The following is a 15919-nucleotide window of genomic DNA, read 5'->3' on the forward strand; positions in this document are numbered from 1 at the left end:
ATTTCGCAGTATTTTTCTATGTATATGTAAGTATTCTATGTAAGTATTCCCTTTCGCAATTCATGTTTTGTCCACATTTCCTGGTAAGTCATTATTCTTCAAGGGTAAGTTAGTGTATAAGGAGATTCGGTTTCGTGCACTCTCAGCATTGCTCTGTACTCGTCATGGGTTCTCCCTCCTCTTTTTTATATGCACACTGAAGAATTTAATTAGTTTACTAAAAATATTTAACTTTGGTGGCAAGAATAATTAGGTTTTAATTTCGCAACGACGACAACAAAAAAAAATGCGTGTGCTCGTGTTGAATTCAATTTTCGACTTCATCTCTATTTAACATATGTGTTCTTAGGCCTAGCTTAACAGAGGTTGGCGAAGACGGGGCGAATTCGCAAGGAGCGAGAGAGAACTTTATTATGCTCCCGCCTTCGCCCTAATCTAACTTACACTAGACTTCAGATTTTTTCTACTTCACAATCCAACGCCTCCACGGCTTCAACAAATCGGCAGCGGCGCCAGCTTGTGGATCGCCCTCCGGAAGATGGCTCCATCACTCCTCCTAAGGTCGACGACCCTGACCTTGCCGTCCTCTCCTGCGTGCGTCGCGACGATCCTTCCCAGGAGCCACTGTTGAGGCAGCAGGTTGTCCTCTACCACGACGACGAGTTGGCCCTCCTCGACGTTGGCCTTCTCCTTGTGCCACTTGCCCCGAACCTGAAGGCCCAGGACATATTCCCGGGACCATCGCCGCCAGAACGTTTGCTTGACTGACGAGACAAGCCGCCATCGCCGCAAGCAACTGAGACCCGCCTGGTCCGGGGTCCGGAGTGCTGGTGCTGCGATGAGCGGCCCGCCTGTCAGCAGGTGCCCGGGAGTTAGCGCCTCTCCGTCGCTTGGGTCCTGGCTGAGCGCTCCGATCCCGACGAGGACTTTTTCCAGCTCTTCGGCGTTGAGAAGTGCGCTGCCCACCGCTCGTAGGAGTAAGTGCTTTGCAGTTTTCACACCTGCCTCCCATAGTCCGCCCATGTGCGGAGCCCGAGGGGGTGTGAACGCAAATTCGCATCCGCTTTTTGATGCGAACTCGCGAAGTTCGTCGCGTTGTCGCAATGCGCCGTCTGCGGACATCCTCGTCGACCAATGAATCTTTGAAAAGCCAATAGAAAAGAATCAGTACTTAGATCTGAGACAATCTCTAAGTGAACCGCCTTGGACGCAAAACATACAAATAAGGCAACGTAGGACTTATACGGGGGCCCTCCTCGAATTTTTTATGTCGTATAGACAGGGCCACAAAAATCAACGCCACATATCGCAAATGGGCGGAGAGCACGGAGTCTATCTGCGGGTAGATTTCCCATAATTTGTGTCATCAGTCGAGGCTTGCATTTGAAGCAGCGCACACATGATCGAACTGTCTGACTGCAGAGTTCCTGAGCGTTTACGGTCCAAAATACGCTGTCGTAGGATGCTCACAAGTGCTCGAGGGCCGACATGAAAATTGGAATGGTGCAAATGCCGGACGTAGCTCTGCACAAACTGCGAGCGTTTCGTTAACAGCAAGGGAAACTTATCATCATATGATATAGGAGCGTTTCTTCGAATACTATACTCTTGTCTTTGCATTTTCTTATAAAGCGGAACATATAAACGAACACTCTAAGCAGTTTGAGGTGTGACGAAAACCCCTCGATGACATCCAGCAAATCGGAAGTTTGCACAGCAGCGGTCAGCCCGACCACAGTCTTCCTAACTTCCTGACGCAAGACCTCCTCATCCGGCTCGAAATTCGCATTTTTGGGCCAGTTTTCTTCTTCGTCCTTCAGAAATGGTGGGCCAGTGAACCAGATCGACTGCCTTATCTCGTCGACGTCACAACCTCTCGAAACGATATCTGCTGGGTTCTGCTTTGTGGGAACATGTAGCTTCTCCTGACCATTCTTGAATCTCCGCTACCCTGTTCGAAACGAATGTCTACAACGAAGATGGATGAGATCGAATCCAGTGAAGAGTAACTTCAGAGTCCGACCAGTATACAATTCGTTCGATAGGGACTTTTAATAAGGGTTTGATTCTATGGCAGAGATCTGCGAGAAGGTGAGCGGCACATAACTCAAGCCTTGGGAGCGTTTTGGTCTTGAGCGGCGCTACTTTTGACTTTGAAGTCAACATCGATAATATAAAACCTTCGGCAGTTTTGCTACGAATATAGATGCAAGCTCCATAAGCTCTCATGGAGGCGTCGGCAAAGGCATGTAGCTGTACCGGTGACAATGGGTCGGTATGCACGAACCGAGGAATCGATATCTCATCCAGTTGAGACAGAGTGCTTTTTAGCATATCCCAAGCTGTTTCCAAATTCATCGGAATTGACTCATCCCAATCTAACTTATTAAGCCAGAGTTCCTGCAATAGGATCTTTCCTTTAATCACAATGGGACTTAACAAGCCGAGGGTGTCAATTTTGAACTTGAAGGCATCTTCGCTAGGCAACCACGATATTCCTAACGCCTTAGTTGATTCTGAATCCGAGATAGGTATCGACTTAACTGTGCTCTCAGATGCAGTGACCTCAGGTGAGTTTGAAAACCACTTTGTCAATTCAAAACCTGCTGTTTGAAGAACCTGAGACACTTCAGACTTAATTGTCTTTAGCTCCTCTACGCATGCAGCACCAGTTAACATGTCATCGACGTCAAAATCGGATCCAATCACGTCGGCAGCTCTAGGGAATGAACATTTAGCAGATTCACTCAACCTCTTTAAACACCGAATATACAGAAATGGGGCTGGTCCAGTACCATATGTGACGGTGTTGAGCTTGTATAATCTCAAGGATTCAGAGGGGTCTCTCCTCCACACTATGAGTTGAAACTTCCTATCCGCTTCATTAACCATTACTTGGCGATACATATTTTTTACATCGGCAGTCAGGGCATACCTGTGCAGCCGGAAGCGGAGTAGAGTGGAGTACAACTCTTCTTGAATTATCGGCCCCACCATCAGGATGTCGTATAAGGCCACCTGAGACGATGTTTTGCAGGACGCATCGAACACGACGCGCAACTTTGTTGACGTACTCTGGGGCCTTAACACGCATTGATGGGGAATGACATAATGTGGAGCGGAAGGGATTTTGTTGTCTGTAGGCGACATATGACCTAGGGCGAGATATTCTTTTATGAATTCCAAGTACATGGACTTCACATAACTTGTGCTCAGGCGACAGAATTTTCTTTGGATTTGGCATTTCCTCCAGCGACCAAAATTTCTGTAGTGTGCTGTCAATCGATACTTAAGGTTCTTCACTGCAACTGAAACTATTCACAACTTGTTTCGGGACTGAAGATTTGTATCTGCCCGAAACAACCCAACCAAGTAGGGTCTTTTGTAGAGTTGGATAGTCAGGACCTTGTCTAATTGGACCAACAGCTAGCAATTCGAAAACTGATTCTGCTCCTATCAACATATCAATTTATTGTGAATTGTAGAAATATGGGTCTGCTAATGGTAGGTTCTTCGAGATCTTCCAATCACTGGCGTTCACCGACTGATTAGGATGGTAACCGGAGATCGACTTTAAGATCCAGAAATCGAAAGAAAACTCACTACCATTTATTCGCGACTTCACCACTGTGTGTACCTTTTTTTTGACTTGAGAATTGGACTCGCCAATACCAAGTAAGTTGATACACGACTCCTCTCTACGAATCTGTAAGCGGTTCGCCAGTTCTTCTGTTATAAAATTCGTTTGAGACCCAGAGTCCAGCAGCGCTCGGGCCAAAACGTATTCTCCGTTTTTCGTACGGACGCTTACGATTGACGTAGCCAAAATCACCCTGTCCAAGGACGTGGCATGCATAACATGTGACATGGAAGGCTGATCTTGGTTAAAAGTAGGAGATATGGTCTCTGGCGGAGGTGGCAACGCTAAACTGTTTTCAGGCACTGTATATCTATGAAGCAGAATATGGTGTGAGCGGTCACAAGCTCGACACTTTTTGCCTTTCCATTTCGAAACAGTATGGCCTTTTCGCAGACAATTGATACATAAGGAGGCAGACTTAACAAACTCGAACCTTTGCATTACAGAGAGACGCCCAAACGGGCTACAAGTTTGCTGAGGCTTGCTGTTGGAGAAGGAACACGAGAATGAGCTACGATTATGTGGCTTGCTCGACACAATTTTATCTTGCTTCGGTTTTTTCGATTCTTCAGCTGATAAATGCTGATATCGGCGATTGAACATTTTTTCAAAATCGGCCCAAAGCGGCAAAGTCTCATAATCGAGCTGTTCCTCCCAATTTTGTTTGGTCACTGGGTCGACGCTATTCAACCAAATATATCAACATTGCATTCAAAATTTTTGTATCATCTCCTATCGATAACAGAGAACCATAAATCGAAGAAACAGTATCGATAAGGTTTCTCAAGGAGAAAGCGGACTGATGCGATAATTTAGGCAGACTAAACAATGTTGATATATTATTCATAAAGATGAGGAATTCGTTATCGTAAACCTTTTTTAAACTGCTAGTGCCTTTTCGTAATTGCTCTCGGTGACTTGGTAAGCTTTAATTATTCCTAAGCTTCACCAGAGAGACATGAAATTAAATGGTTAAATTTTTCGATAAATGGAATGCTGGCGTCTTTATGAACCAAAGTTTCGAAAAGGCTGATGAAATTTTTGAACTCCGAATAATCTGCACTGAATTTTGGCAATGCCGAATTCGGAAGTTGCGCACGAGTTGGAGCTACAGCAGTTGGTCCCAGAGCTTCACTGACACTTGCTACCTTCAAGGCAGACAACAGGGACATTAGTTTTGCCTTGGTCACTATACAAAGCTCTTCCAACTCGTCGCCAAATTCATCGCTACAATCTATGTCTTCTATCTGTTCTTGTAATTGATTTGCCTTACTAATTGAAGCATTTAAGTTTTCTAGTCGACATTTCAATTCTTCCTCTAATAGCGGAATCGATCCCATTTCTAGTCGCTCATTTAATCGGCGAATTGTTCTGACCCGACTTTGGAGCTTGCTTTTCAGCTCTTCCAGAACAGATTTATTTTTGGTTTCTAGGCTCATTTTAAATTAAATATTTAAATTAATTAAATTAAATTAATTAAATTTTATTTCCGAATTAGCTAAATTAATGGCCGAAACAAATTATCTCAAATCAGACCGACAATATAATTTAATAACCTTCGAATCAATAATTAGAAATTTATTAAACCAAAAAAATAGGTTATTTTTAATTTCATAAATTATTAATTTATTGTTCGAAATGTATATTAAATATTTTTCTGATGAGAACAACGAAAACAAATTATTTAAATTGAAATTCAAGTCACGCAGTATCAATTAATGGTGGATGCGAAATGACGCCGAAAAGGCGGCGTTTATTCAATAAATTGAATAAAGTGCATGCAATCTAGCTCTACTATATTGATACGTACATATGTGCCAAGAACTGAAAGCGAGGTGCAATATTCCAGCACAAGACAATGAACATTAAATTTGTCTATAACTCTAGCTTTCAATTTTTTGCACAAATACTTGTGGTTTCCGAATGCTAATTTTAGCGGTCACTTTCCTTAAAAGTTCCCTCGGTGGTGGCGGCAATTCCGGAAGCAGGGTATTTCGCGACCGACACGCAATATGTTTAAGAAATATTTATTGTCTAGCGCGTCGCGGGCAACAATATATTTATTTATTGCACTCAAAAAAAAAACAAAGAACAATTTTTGTTGCCGTGGAGGTTAAAGTCACCGGCGTTGAAGGCCTGATGAGGACGTCACAGCATGATGGAGGCCAGGGGAAGCAGACCCGAAAGGCAGGAGTTCGGAAGTGAACGGCGGGAAGGCAGTCGCGAGAGGAGGGTGATCGACGGGACAACGAGAAAATTGCCCCGCAAGATTACGCGAAGGAGGCGAAGCAGGTGCGGGAGCTTCCGGTACGACGGAAACAAAAAGCCGTTGGAGTTCCTGGAGCAAGTTGAGTGGTAAGCAATGACATACAGGGCCCTTAAGTGGTTCATCCCCAACAATAGATTCTGGGAGACATAGGCAGAATTCATCCAAAGCTTTCAGGATTTCTTCCTGACCAGGGGCTTCATAACGAAACTGGCAGACCAGCTCCAGCAGAGGAAGCAGCGCCTTGGCGAGTGCTTCAAAGACTACATGGTGGAAATATAGACCCTAATGCGGCCTTTGGGAATGTAACAGAAGGAGACCGTGGAAAGGATAAGGGAGAACAGCACTCCCGCTCTGCGCATGTTTGTCCTTCCATACGAATGCCGGGACATGGATGCCCTTGTGGCCCTGGCCGATGATTTCGAGGATCTGGACACCCAAAGGGAACGGTTCGAGTCGGAGCGGACCCACTGAGACCGCCACTAGCAGGATTTCCCAAGAGGAAACCGAAGGTGCCAAGAGGACTCCACGGGACCGTCGAGGCCCGACACGAACGGGCGAGAGCCGGAACCGGCGCGGCGTGTGTTCGTGTTAAAACCCAGCACAAGCCTGCCATAGATGCGGAAGCCAGGATTACTGGATGCGGGAGTGCAGGAACCGACTTATCAGTTTTTGCTGGACGTGCCCGAGGACCACAGAGTGCTGTTCGAGATCGGGAAACGCGACGCTAACCCAACCTCAGAGGGGCAACCAGGGTTCGCAAGGTGCCGACCCTTAAAATTAATGGGTAAGCTGAAGGCGGAAGAAAGGCAATTGTCCGCCACAGGGCTCATAGACGAAGTGGAAATTAATGCCACGATGGACACCGGAGCCACAGCTAGCTTTATTAGCGAAGAGTTGGCAGACAGATTTCGGGCTGCGGGAGAGGTCGTGCAATTGGCTGATAGACGGTATGAGGAGGTAATATCGCTGCTCGAAGTGGACATAGGACTGGGAGAGAGGACCGAAAGAATGCAACTGTTAATTCTCCATAACATTATCGACGGTCTAGTGCTGGCCAGGGTGGAGTGCGCGGGACTGAGCGTAACGATACCAGTTAGACAGGCGGTTTAAAGCTGTCCGAGAGAGAAGCTGTCAGTGGCAATCGTGGAGAGGGCGACAGACTTTACGGAGGAGGATATTTACGGCTTCCTGAAGTCACATTTAGCTGAGTTGGGAAGAGTACAAGGGACATCAACAGTCGCGGTGCACAAAATCACGATGAATGACGATCAACCGATCAAACAGCGCTACTACCATCTACTTACGAAGGATGCATCGAGCCGTCTAGGAGCCCGTACAGCTCACCAATAGTGATGGTGAAAAAGAAGATGGATCAATGGAGGTTGTGTGTAAATTTCCGCCAAATAAACGCAAACTCCGTGAAGGACGCGTACCCAATGCCAATGATCAATTACATTCTGGATCAATTAAGGGAGGCGAAGTACATAAGCTGCCTGGACTTGAAGGACGGGTACTGGCAGATTCCGCTGGAAGCGGCAAGTCGCCAATATACGGCATTTACGGTGTCGAGAATGGGCCGGTTTCAGTGGAAAGTGATGCCATTCGGATTGCACTCCGCATCGGCAACGTTCCAACGGGCGTTGGACCAGGTTATAGGACCCGAGAAGATCCCACACGCCTTCGCCGTCAAAACCAGGCTGGTCGCCGACCCGATCGCATGCCCCGATTTCGCAAAAACATTCGTGTTGCAGACGGACGCCAGCGACTACGGGCTGGGCGCTATCCTTACACAGTAGTCCGAACAAGGCGAGCGGGTTATATCGTACTCCAGCAGAGCGCTGAGCGGAGCGGAAAGGATATACTCGGCAACAGAAAAGGAATGTTTAGCAACAGTGTGGGCTGTCAGAAAATTAAGACCATACCTGGAGGGTTACCACTTCAAAGTGATAACAGATCACATGGCCCTGAAGTGGCTGAATAGCATCGAGAGCCGATCCGGAAGTATCGCGAGGTCGGCACTGGAGCTCCAACAATACGATTTTGAAATCTCGTATAGGAAGGGCCAGGTGAACGAGCCGCAGGATAACGGCGAAGAAAAAAGGGCACCCGGACGAGCAGCGGGGATGCAGGTGGACAGAAGAGATGCCGAGAAAAGTGAAGCAAGATCCCCAAAAATTCTCAGATTACCTAGAGGAGGACGGCCAATGAGGATGTGATGTCATGGAAGCTGTGTGTACCGACCAGAGAGTGGCAGCGCGTCATGGCCAAGAACCAATATGCAGACGGCAAGACACCTAAGAGGTCGGAAGACGGTTGCGAGGGTGGCAGCCAGGTACCACTGCCCAGGAATGCACCGGGGCCTAAGAGGGTACGTGAGGAGCTGCGAAAGCTGTATGAAATACAAGCCTTACCAGCTGCAAGCAGCCGGAAAAATGCTGACCCAGGTGCCGGAAGAACCATGGGCCATGTGTGTGGGGATTTTGTGGGCCATTTGCCGAGATCGAAGCACGGAAATTCGATGCTGCTGGTCCTAGTGGACAGGTTCTCCAAATGGACCGATATCGTCCCAATGCGTAGGGCAACCACCGACACGCTACAAAAGGCTGTGAGAGAGCGAATAGTGGCCAGATACAGGGTTCCAAAAGTCATGATCACAGACAACGGAGTCCAATTCACGAGCAGGGCGTTCATGAGGTTTTTAGAGGAGCTGGGTGTGTGACACCAGCTCACGGCTGCATATACTCCACAAGAAAACCCCACAGAAAGGGCCAACAGGACCGTGAAAACAATGATCGCGCTGTTCACAGGGGCCGGTCAGAGGACATGGGACGACTGGCCGGAGCTACAGCTGGCAATGAACACGAGAATGGCGGAGACCACCGGATACTAGCCAGCATTTATTACGCAGGGAAGGGAACCAAGGCTGCCGAACTCGTTGTTTGACGAACTGGCAGGTGTACACAGACGCTGGCAGAGAACGCGGAGAAACTGAAGGAGATCTACGAACTGGTGCGGAGGAAAATGGAGAAGGTAGCGCAGGATCAGGTGCGCCACTATAATCTCGAAAGAAGGCCGTGGAAACCCAAGGTGGGGGACACAGTATGGGCCAAGAAGCCACCTGTCGAAGGTAGACGAAGGCTTCGCGGCGAAATTGGCGCCAAGGTTTGACGGGCGGTTCAAAATAAAAAACAAGAGAGAACGCCGACGTTCATACGCACAGACAGACGGACACGACCAGATCGACTCGGCTATTGATCTTGTCGGAAAACCTTTCTTCTGCCTGTTACATACTTTTCAATGAATCTAGTATAGCCTTTTACTCTACGAGTAACGTGTTTAAAAATCACGTCACCAGCGGTTTGCACACGTCAACCAGGAAGGTTTAAACGGCTCACGTTGCCGACCTGAAGCCGGAAAGCGGGGGCGCCGGCGTGCCAGAGGACACCGAGTGCGGAAAACAATAACAAAACCCTTTTGTGAAGAAGGGGGGAAGACGATACGGGGTATCGAAAGCACAAAGTCACTCATACACACAGGCCCGTTGGAGCGCGAGACTGGGACAGGGAGGGTATGCAGCCGCAAAACCGTTAACGGCTAACGCACACAGTTGGAAATTCCGTGGGAGGCAGGTACACGGAGGAGAATCCTGTTACCGGTACAGGCCCCGCGGAATAACAGCACAAGGAGTAGAAGGAAAACCGAGGTTTCGTCGCGGCGAGGACAGCTAGAGTCCGTCTTTTAAAATCGAGTCGGCAACATGGCAACACGCGCAGCTAATGGAGTAGGGATTCCGATTCCTATCTCAAGCTTCTGGCGTCACCCCTGGTGTCGCGATCCCCCTCCCCGGTTGAAGGATGAGATGATGGCCGAGGGGCCGCTCATATGCGTCTCCCTCTTATCAGAGAGCGAGGAGGATGACGGGGGTGAGACGGTCACCCCGGAGGTGTCATCGGACGAGGAGGAGGAGGTCCGGGTAGCGAGGGCCAGGATGGCCTATCGCAGCGTGCGACGAGCGACGCAAGGACGCCACTCTGCGCCGGTTCGGACGGATGGTGGAGGATCAGAAGGCAGTCGCGGCCCAGGCCTCGTGGCAGGATCGCTTGAGGTGGCAGGAGGAGGAGGCGTTTTGGGCACCGCAAAAACCGCCGGCGCAGGCATTGCCATTGGCGGAGCGTCTGGGAGGATGTGGGCGAGGTCGGATGGAGGCCGGTCGACCAGCGAGCGCGCGATCCGCGCATACGTGCCGGGACAGAGGACGAGAGCCCGGCGGAAAACCCTGCCTCCGCAGGCAGAAGTCGCTAAACGAGAAGCCTTGGAGGGCTGGCGCTCGAGGAGGCCGTGCTGCAGGCGTGCAGACGGCACAAGGACCGTTGGGCCAAGTTGCTCGTACAGGACGGCTAGCAGTTTCGCCTAAAGGTGCGTTGCGGGGGCGAGATAAGGGTGTATACACCCCAATAAACGAGGAAAACGAGAGATAATCAACATATTTATTGGGACATGGGAGGGTGTTGGGCCCTGCACAAAGGTGCGAAATCATCCAATGCAGCCAGTAGCGGACGATAGGGGTGACGCGGGACCAGGCACGCGGGTCTGCAATTCGACGCGAGGCTGTAACGGGCGCAGAAACGAGAGGGGCACTTGCTGCCGCAAGTTGGCCTCCAGGGCGCTCGGGTCCAGGGCCAGAAACCCCGGAGCATGAAGCGGTATACATCGAGACGGTGGAGCTGAGAGCCAAAAGAGAGGATAAGTAAATATGGCGTAAATTACGCGTAAACTTGCAACTTACCTCCATTGAGATGCCACACCAGAACCACGTGTAAGAAAAGCGGAATGGGGGCCCTACGATAACAGCGGTCGATCGATAGAGGAAAGAAATACTGGATATACATTGATTTTCAACACGCAGACACACTATTGGCAGCAATCGGCACGACATGGCAATATCGATATGAACAGGAAGTGGCAACGCCGGTCGCCAATATCGATAACTCGATCGGTGAAATTGCCAGAGACAAAAGGTGATAAGAAGGCGGGAAGTTCAAATACAGAGCTGGTAAGGAGAAGAATACGGCATATGAAGGTAGTTGGAGAAGGGCGCAAGGATCAAGATGCCGAGTCGAGATGCTGAACGACAGGGTCTACTAGGCTGAGACTGCCGGGCTGAGATCGAGGAGGCGCAAGAGGAGATGTGAGGAGTCTTAAAACTACCCACAAATACAGGTGCAGGAGATCGGCCCAGCAACAGCGAAGACGGCTGGAATGCGAGAAGAGTCAAGGGCGGTCAGGTCAAACGGTAAATTATGGACCTTGGACCCCGGCAAAGCGGATAGACCGTTAGGTACCGCACTGGACCTTGGACTCGAACCGGCCAAAGGCTAGTGAGTGGTCAAACGGAGCAGCTCGGGACAGTATGTATATTAGGAAAATACACAGAGATCTATACAGTGAGACAGTCGGTCAGTAAAATAAGCGGAGGTCGACAGCGAGATAGTGAAATAGTTTTAGAACGCGGAACGATACCCGGAACGCGTAAACGACAAGGTAGTGTCGAAGCGGGCGTCCAAGGAGGATCTTTACAAGCGAAGGTCAAGCAACCACAAGGACAGAAGGACGACGAAGGAGCGTCACTAAATAAAGGTTATTCTAATCAAAAACTCTGTCTTCTCTTTGGTCGGGCAATCACACAAATCATAAATTTGGTTGGGCGAAGCAACAAACTCTCTGAGCTAACCGTTGCAATCCGTAGCGAGTAGAAACTAAAAAATCAGTTTGGTACACAACTTATGGACGCACCTGAGTTCAGTAATGCTACGTAATGGTGATCGTCTAGATGGATTTCAGTATAAAATCAATGGTCGGAAGTTATTTCCTCGCGGAAATTAGTTTTTGGCGATTACCTCAAACTTCCTTAAAGAAATATCGCATATATTTGGTTGAACGTACGGTTTTTCAAATGCTGGAGATCGAACTGACTTCTCCAAAGATTCGTTGCCTTGCTGCAGCGTACTTTTGTGCTCTAATATGATATGGCTGGGGGTAGTTGACATTATTCGGTGTTGACTTGCCCGGTTTATTAATTGACTCGTTGGGACTTTCGTCTGCACTGTGTTCGGTTGAGTTGGGTGATACATTTACTGTCTCGGATGCGACGCGTGGCTGTTCTTGAAAGGGGCATCCAAAGGATTGTTTTCCAAAGGATTACACTTTTGGAATTTGGAACTTAAACGTATTCTTCGCTCTACACCCCTAGCAAAAGATTGAGCGAACTTCGAGGCAATCGTTAAAATGTTTATTTTTGTTGCAATCCAACACTTTAGTTGCCTGCGTTGTATTGCTGCAACTTCAGCTGACTCGCTATCAATAAATTCTTGTTCTATCATAGACACGAATAGTCGTTGCTGAAAACTACTCTTCAATGGTTGAGTTTTTGTTTGCCTACAGAATTGTACGTGCGTACGCATTTCTGCCCTAAGATAAGCTTATGTGTTTATACGCAAATGCATAAGTTCATATCGCAGCGATGGCTTTGCATGTCGTACAAGAAGCCTCACTAACGATTCTTCTAAGATCGGACTGCTCAAACGAGATAAAAGCTTTTACACTTGGAATGAATATTCCTCGAAAGGTTATTTTTCGTCTTGATGCCTCTTGTTTATGAGCTCCCAAATGTCCATATCGGTATCGCTTTCTTTGAACCTATCTTGTAACTCCCTGCAAAATAGTATCCAGTTGAACGGTGGACACAAACGATGGAGGTGGTCACACAGAAGCTACGGTTTCTATTTATATTTTGTTGCGTTAATAACTGTATTCGATAAAGAAACTTTTCGGTCAGTAACCCGTCCTTAATATTTGGCACTTTTCGTGGTTGTATTGTTGAATCTGACCTATAGACTTGCTGAGTATTCAGACGAATGTCATGATAAACTGTCTCTGTCATGATAAATAAACTGAGCTTCCCTAGCTTGATCTCTATATAGCTCGCCCCCTATCTAAACTTAGAACTGCCAATCTGTATCTTGCGTTCGCATCAATTTAAGGAATTCTTGCCTATAAATTGGCTGCTGTGCTTGCATGCCTGTTTGTACGACTCTCTCTATATCCTCTAAGTTTTCTGTTTTGGAAACATCCCTTACAGAATCTGTGTCAATACATTGCTCGTATTGAACTGAATTAATGCGAACTGACCTCAGCGTCATTTCTATTCCTGTACCTCTGCCTCTTCTTCCGGCTGTTCTACCTCTACTCGTATTTGCATTCCTGCAAGCCGTTAATTTGATGTTGGCAGTGTGAGCTTCTCCTGATCTTCGATCAGCAGCTGACAATTCCGCTAAAAGATTGTTAATGGACAAAGATAATTGCTGCGCGGTACATTCCCGATTGCATTTTGGACATCCTTTTGAATCGATCATATGATCTCTGATGCACTGATGGTGGAATGTGTGATCGCAAGGAGTGGTTGATGTTAAATCGTTTACGCTCATCGATGTAACCTCGCCATCTACAGCGGTGACGTACTGACATCTCGCAACAAAAAAAGTATTTAAGTTGTTTAAATAAATTTAATCGTTCCGTGATTGATAACGCCTGCTTGCCCGCTATGTGAATTTAACTTTCCTATGTCTCTCGACTGCTTTCATAAAAAGGCATTCCAAAACAAAATTAAGCAAAAAGAGATTTTTGAATGCTCGCTTCTTGAACTACTTCTTTCTGAACCGGTCAAAGATCGAAGTACCTCTAATACTTTGCAATTCCATTGAACAGACTTCCGTAGTTTAAAAGAATGTTTAAAGAATATTCAAATTTTTGAATGTCAATTAATCTTTAGCATATCTACCATATGTTAGGTTATGTTAGGTTTTACCGGCCGTCGGTTATCCGACGCACTTAGACCATTAGAGGTCCATTGTGATACCGTGTATGTTTTCCCCTTTTGCGCGTCGAGGTTCGTGTGAAGTTAGCAGTTTCCCCAGCCAGAGGCGCTGGTGAATTTTTGTACCCGATGTGGATCGGTGTCGGACAGGTCGGACGTGTCTATCAGGAATCTACTTCCTAATTGAGCAAGTCTTTTCGCTTGCAGTGCTGGACAGTGGCATAGTAGATGCTCTACCGTTTCTTCCATTTCTTCGTGCCTACAACTACGGCAGAAATCATTATACTGGGCATTTAGTTTTCTGGCATGGGTGCCTATCAACCAATGCCCCGTGATGACTCTCATAGCAGTGCTGAGGTTTGCTCTGGTCAATCCTAAAAGTTTTGACGTTCTTTTTGAGTTTATTTTTGGCCATATTTGGCGTGTTAGGCGACAGTGTGTGGTGTTTTCCCATATTGTCTGTTTGTTACGGTTTAGGTTTTCCCTAAGTAGTAGTTTGAAAGTGGCTAAAGGCATACTCATGCCCTCCATCTCTTGTATGAGTGGTGCGATAGTGCCTTCTCGAGCTAGTTCATCTGCGATGCCTGTGTCCGGGTACCCATATGAGGCTGATTTTGAATTGTTGTGTCATCTCGTGTAAAGACGATCGGCAATTCGATACTGTTTTTGAGTGACTTGAGATTAAGCCAATCGATTTGATAGCTGCTTGGCTGTCACTGAAAATGTTTACATGAGAGCTTTCCGGTTTTAGTGATTTTAAGTGTTTCAGGGCCTCTCTTATTGCTGCTACTTCAGCTTGGAAATCGCTGCAATGATCGGGGAGTCTGAAGGAGATGCGTAGGCCTAGCTGTTCGGAGTAAACTCCTCCTCCTACTCTGTTCTGTAGTTTTGATCCGTCCGTATAGAAGCATATAGCATTCTGGGGGCCAGGTGTTCGTGAGTTCCAATCGTCCCTCTCTGGGATGATTGTGTTGAAAGGTGTTTGTATGTACTCCGTTGGAGTGCAGTAGTCTGTCCTGGAGTGGACTATTTGCATTTTTTTTAGGATACATGAGTTACCCGCTTCTTGTGGGTTCCACTGTTTGGTATGTCTAAGTCTGATTGCCCCTACTGTAGCCTGTTCCATGCCAGCTAGTTCTGGGCTTGGGAGGTTGAATATGGCATTTAGGGCTTCGTTTGGGGTGGTGCGTAAAGCACTGCTGATGCAGAGTGCCGCAGCTCTTTGCATTTTTGCTAGCATTTTAATGCTGGATTTCTTTTCAGAGCCGGCCACCATACCACGACCACGTACAGTAGTATTGGTCTGACGATGGCCGTATATATCCAGTTTACTATATAGGGTGTCATGCCCCATTTGAGCCCTATTGCTTTCTTGTACGTGAAGAGTGTAACGAGCTGATTTTATTTGTCTGCTCGCTACGGAATACGTGCGGCTAGCTCAGTAGAGTTTGTGCGTTCGTCCCACCAAATTTATAGAATAACGTGATCACCCGGTTACCAGTAAAAACACTCGCAGTTTCGTTCCTGGTTCTTTATTTGTGCTTTGACTTACAAAGGAATCTGATTATCCGGCCTTGGTGCTGGATGGATTGTCCACCGGCCTCGATCTGCTGTCTCGCCGCTCCAGTCGACCTCAGTGGCGCGGACCTTCGTTGTTGGGCGCTCGTCGCTTGGGCTAAGAGTTGTCGTCTTACGCAGACAGGCACGGCAGCTAACGGCTGTGATCCCCATGGCAAATGCCTGTGGAACAGCAACACGTCAACCCCACGTCTGGTTCGGACTGGTGGCGCCGGTATCACGCCTGTTTGGATCGCACGGACACACCTAGGCGATCGCCTGGTTCAAGTTCGCGGTCTCCTACAGAGTTCTCCGGGTCTACACCACAATCCCTGCCGCTTATCCTGTGCCCTCCTTGGTTTGGCTTCGCCTGTTGTGCGCTTCTGGGCTACTCGTGCTTCGTCGTACTGGACCTCAGCTACCTGCTGAGACCTTCTCGTCCCGAACGTCTTGACGTAGCGATCTTGCTCCTTTTTGACGACCACTGCTGTAGCTCCTCTGCTGACTTCGTTCTCACGTTGTTCTCCCCGACTGACTGTCCCGCTTCCAGCGTTCGGCCTGTTTATATAGGCCTCCTCTA

This window comes from Drosophila santomea, unplaced genomic scaffold, assembly GCF_016746245.2.
Source record: "Drosophila santomea strain STO CAGO 1482 unplaced genomic scaffold, Prin_Dsan_1.1 Segkk63_quiver_pilon_ctg1_scaf, whole genome shotgun sequence".
In the NCBI taxonomy this organism is placed as follows: Eukaryota; Metazoa; Arthropoda; class Insecta; order Diptera; family Drosophilidae; genus Drosophila; species Drosophila santomea.